The sequence below is a fragment of the Neolamprologus multifasciatus genome, chromosome 11 (assembly GCF_963576455.1).
Source record: "Neolamprologus multifasciatus chromosome 11, fNeoMul1.2, whole genome shotgun sequence".
Taxonomy (NCBI): Eukaryota; Metazoa; Chordata; class Actinopteri; order Cichliformes; family Cichlidae; genus Neolamprologus; species Neolamprologus multifasciatus.
This window is the reverse complement of record NC_140449.1, coordinates 1605201-1610880: the sequence shown is the minus strand read 5'-3', so window position 1 is coordinate 1610880 and position 5680 is coordinate 1605201. Positions and strand designations below refer to the sequence as shown.

At 37.6% G+C, this 5680-nt stretch overlaps 1 long non-coding RNA gene across 2 annotated transcripts; it reads right to left on the bottom strand.

Moving 5' to 3' along the window:
• Positions 1-603: 603 nt before the first annotated feature.
• LOC146507546 (uncharacterized) lies at positions 604-5192 on the bottom strand. Of its 2 annotated transcripts, none has more exons than XR_014876764.1 (4): positions 3435-5192; positions 1937-1981; positions 1005-1133; positions 604-802 (listed from the first exon to the last, which is right to left on the bottom strand). It is a non-coding gene; the product is annotated as an uncharacterized LOC146507546 (long non-coding RNA). The 2 variants fall into 2 exon arrangements; XR_014876763.1 differs by having other exon boundaries at positions 605-873.
• Positions 5193-5680: the final 488 nt, after the last annotated feature.

Sequence of the window (5680 nt, the reverse complement as noted above, 5' to 3'; positions counted from 1 at the left end):
AATGCTCACCAGTCGGGTAACTTCTGACAGAAATATCAGACATTTATGTGTTAATAAAACAGTAAATCTGAGCTGTGTAGAGACTTAAAAAAAGACATAGGTCAAATGTGGTCAGTCTACTTTTTAAGTCTTAATATTGTAATGCATTAATTCATTTTGTAGTGAATGTTCATGTGAATAAAAACGTGGAACATTATCTGCCTTTCTTATCATTTAATTGCAAAAAGCACCCAGCATAAACCACAGATTTATGAGTAAGAACAATGCAATACAGAAAACTGCAATACTGACATAACTGTGGAAGTAACAAAGTATCTCTCTTGCTTGTTTCTTTTTTTCTTGCATCTTTCTTTTAATGCTATGATCCTGTTGTGGATGTAGTACCTTATGACAACCCAGTCTCTGCCTTTCAGAGCTGCCGGCTCTGCTTGGAGGCAGCAGTCACATTCCTTTTTACCTGGTACTTTGCAGCTTGTTATGAAGTGAAACGTGCCGCTCAGCAACCTTCACTTCATCATTTGTCCACTTGCTTCTCACCTTCCCAGCTGTCATAAATGGAAACAAAAGAAAATATCTTAATGTAAATGCAAAATGTTCTTAAACCTTGCTTTCTACTGGAGCACTTTAAAGGAGCAATAAGCACAAGTCATCATACTTAGGTTGAAGGAATTAAAAATGGCTATGTGAAGAACTAGAGGTGTAATTACATCTGGAGTACAGCATGAAGTCATAATCCCTCTCTCTGTGTTGATCTCCAGCCATAGACTTTGGTTTGGTTTACAGGCAGTGCACAACAGCACACCTAGCAGTGAAAAGATATTGCTTATTGCTCCTTTAAGGATGCTTGGAATGAACCATTTGAAGTGCTGTGTTCTGCTGGGAATCAAATAAGATGAAATGATTCATGATAAAAGCTCTCAATAGTGTCATGTCTGAAAACAATAAACTTGTCCTTTGATCACAAGTATATTCAGCTAAAACATTTTGTATTTGGGTGCGTTTACCCCTTCTTGGTGAAGTGTTGCTAATGTTTTTGTTGTCCAGGGTGATTGAGGCAGAGGTGCCCTTCATGTTGTCCAGGGCAGCTGAGTAAAGCGTGTGGCTTGGAACCCCAGAATACTTGGTCCTTGAGCCTTTGAAAAGTAACAGTGAACTATGAGAATCAATGCATGCAATAGGTCTGTTTGCTTTTTTCTCTGCATTGTAGGAAAAGTCAGCATTGGGCAGTGTGTAATTCTACATTAAGGGGCTAAGGGGCTCAAGAGTTGTAATCGGAAGGTTGCCGCTTCGAGCCCCGGCTCCGACAGTCTTGGTCATTGTGTCCTTGGGCAAGACACTTCACCCGTTGCCTACTGGTGGTGGTCAGAGGGCCCATGTCCTCATGTCCTTCACAGCTTAAAACAATATGAGGACAATGTAACACACACATTACAATCACTGGTCCTACCATATGAGGACTTCTACTTAAACACACTCATGTCCTTCACAGCTTTAAAACAATATGAGGACATGACGACTGAACACATGTAGAGTTCATGTTCCTGACTTCTAACTTCTGCTGCTGTTGTCAATAAAAGCTCTAAACCCAACACTGATGTAAAGCCATCTATTTCCCCAGAAATTAAATCATGTAAACTGATCAGTGGGAGGTTAAATGGACAAAAACATGTGTAAAGGGACAAAAATATCAAATGTAGTCAGAATAAAGATCAAGCTGATGCTTTAAGGGAAAGTTTGGACTAACAAATGGTATAGACAATTATTTTCTCCTAATGCTAATGTTGATTTTGGTTAACTTTGACTCAAACGGATTGTTTTAATACAATCAAAGTGCATTTCATTTATGCACTAGGCTCAACTGACACATATACTTGATACCAAATACAAAAAAATAATGTGTAACCTGTTGGAAGAATGAAGTGGGTATGTCACTCACCAATTGGTCTGTACAAAGTTGAGACAGGACCTCAGCACTTGGTGTCTGCAACAAAAGACAACAATATAATGTCAGAAACATTCTCTAGAATAAATCCCGACTAGATAATTAACTACAGATCATATTTGTATCAGTGAATATTATTACAGAAGGATCTGACTTCCTTATACCAGATTCTATAGAAACTTAACACTGTACAGTTCTGCTACCCAACAATATGAGGACAGTGTAACACACACACATTACAATCACTGGTCCTACCATATGAGGACTTCTACTTAAACACACTCATGTCCTTCACAGCTTAAAACAATATGAGGACATGACGACTGAACACATGTAGAGTTCATGTTCCTGACTTCTTACTTCTCCTGCTGTTGTCAATAAAAGCTCTAAACCCAACACTGATGTAAAGCCATCTATTTCCCCAGAAATTAAATCATGTAAACTGATCAGTGGGAGGTTAAATGGACAAAAACATGTGTAAAAGGACAAAAATATCAAATGTAGTCAGAATAAAGATCAAGCTGATGCTTTAAGGGAAAGTTTGGACTAACATATGGTATAGACAATTACTTTCTCCTAATGCTAATGTTGATTTTGGTTAACTTTGACTCAAACTGATTGTTTTAATACAATCAAAGTGCATTTCATTTATGCACTAGGCCCAACTGACACATATACTTGATACCAAATACAAAAAAATAATGTGTAACCTGTTGGAAGAATGAAGTGGGTATGTCACTCACCAGTTGGTCTGTACAAAGTTGAGACAGGACCTCAGCACTTGGTGTCTGCAACAAAAGACAACAATATAATGTCAGAAACATTCTCTAGAATAAATCCCGACTAGATAATTAACTACAGATCATATTTGTATCAGTGAATATTATTACAGAAGGATCTGACTTCCTTATACCAGATTCTATAGAAACTTAACACTGTACAGTTTTGCTACCCAACAATATGAGGACAGTGTAACACACACACATTACAATCACTGGTCCTACCATATGAGGACTTCTACTTAAACACACTCATGTCCTTCACAGCTTAAAACAATATGAGGACATGACGACTGAACACATGTAGAGTTCATGTTCCTGACTTCTTACTTCTCCTGCTGTTGTCAATAAAAGCTCTAAACCCAACACTGATGTAAAGCCATCTATTTCCCCAGAAATTAAATCATGTAAACTGATCAGTGGGAGGTTAAATGGACAAAAACATGTGTAAAAGGACAAAAATATCAAATGTAGTCAGAATAAAGATCAAGCTGATGCTTTAAGGGAAAGTTTGGACTAACAAATGGTATAGACAATTACTTTCTCCTAATGCTAATGTTGATTTTGGTTAACTTTGACTCAAACTGATTGTTTTAATACAATCAAAGTGCATTTCATTTATGCACTAGGCCCAACTGACACATATACTTGATACCAAATACAAAAAAATAATGTGTAACCTGTTGGAAGAATGAAGTGGGTATGTCACTCACCAATTGGTCTGTACAAAGTTGAGACAGGACCTCAGCACTTGGTGTCTGCAACAAAAGACAACAATATAATGTCAGAAACATTCTCTAGAATAAATCCCGACTAGATAATTAACTACAGATCATATTTGTATCAGTGAACATTATTACAGAAGGATCTGACTTCCTTATACCAGATTCTATAGAAACTTAACACTGTACAGTTCTGCTACCCAACAATATGAGGACAGTGTAACACACACACTACAATCACTGGTCCTACCATATGAGGACTTCTACTTAAACACACTCATGTCCTTCACAGCTTAAAACAATATGAGAACAATGTAACACACACTACAATCACTGGTCATACCATATGAGGACTTCTACTTTCCTGTTGGAGGTTGAGACAGGATGGAGGGACAGCAGGGTAGTAGCTCGCACAAATGACTCTATTGACACAACAGGGAAGTGAGATTAATGTACTGAACACAACAGACTCTTTCAAAATAAAACAGGAAACATGGCATGAAAATACAAACGTGGTAATATACAGCCCTAACATAAATTCCTTAAAACGATGTTAATAACGTTATGCCAAAGTCAACTAACCCGCCACCAAACACTCTCAAGAAACTCAAAAACCTTAGAATAACGTCAGAAACGCTGGGCCAGAAACCCAGACCGTGAGCGAATAACTATAATACTATTGATTTGTGCTAAATACGAAAACATTAATATTATCATTTAAATCCCCCCAAACATATCTTGTGTTGAAAAAAATGTGTGTTGCAGTTAGCTACACTTAAAAAGAGCTTAGGCTGACTGTCTCTGCAGTTGAAGATGCAGAGCACATGCTAGGCCGCAGGTCCCTTTAACTCCAGTGGGAATTTAAGAACAGTTAAATTTAACTTCTAATATCTATTGTTGAAGATAAATCTTAAGTAATTTTTTAACATTTATCATCATTCACCACTTTCAGTTTGTTCAAATCGATTGTGCATTGTTTTAATTCCGTTTAACTAACGTTAATTAGCTTGTTAAACATACAACTTTACCTTGCGAAGTGTGCGTCAAATCATGGATATCAAAGGTAAATACATACGTCAAGATAAATCTCTCCTTAGTGCTGAAGGTCCCGGATGTGCCGTTCACGCAGAGCTCAAGCGAGTTTGTATCTTGCCGTGACCAGCAGCTCTTTGGTTGAGGCTTTCGAACAATCAGATGCATCTTTACTCACTTGTTGACCAATCACAGACGTCGTTCTATGCTCCACTGACGAAATGCTGCATCCGGACTCTCCTCGTCCATTTAACAACAAAAACACAGCAACACGCGCTGTATTTGAGGTAGGAACACTTGAGAACTGTCACAATGTTTTGCAAACTGCTGTTACAGTTAATTTCGTTCCGTTAATTTGTTTGGTACCTATTGTTAAGTAACACTTGGTACACATGTGGTTAGCTTGCTGGTCTAGTTTAAATTAGCATGGGCATGCTGTTCACTGATGGAGTAAGGCCAAATTTGTCTTGATATTGTCAGTGTGTTATCATAAACATGTCCTAATTTGTTATGAAAAGAAGAGCAGCACCCCTAGACCCCCAGGTGAAAATACAGATAATAGATAAGCAATTTAAGAAAATAAGTATGTGTATAATAAATGATTTTACTGTCACTTTCCTGGGTCTGTTGACCCAGCGTTTTAAGTTTTAGTTTGTTTGGATGTCGATGTTTATTTATAAGTTCTTTAGGTTAGCTAAGTTCATTTGTTTATTAGATTACCCTGCCTGCAATCTGCCATTGATTAATTCTTCGATCTTATATATGATCAACCTATCTCTAATAATCGGCTATGTACCACAGGCCTTCAAGGTGGCTGCAGTTAAACCTTTACTCAAAAAGCCATCTCTAGACCCAGCAGTCTTAGCTAATTATAGGCCAATCTCCAACCTTCCTTTCATATCAAAAATCCTTGAAAGAGTAGTTGTCAAACAGCTAACAGATCATCTGCAGAGGAATGGTTTATTTGAAGAGTTTCAGTCAGGTTTCAGAGTTCATCACAGCACAGAAACAGCTTTATTGAAGGTTACAAATGATCTTCTTATGGCCTCTGACAGTGGACTCATCTCTGTGCTTGTCCTTCTTGACCTTAGTGCAGCATTCGATACTGTTGACCATAATATTCTATTAGAGCGATTAGAACATGCTGTAGGTATTACAGGTATTGCACTGCAGTGGTTTGTATCATATCTATCTAATAGACTCCA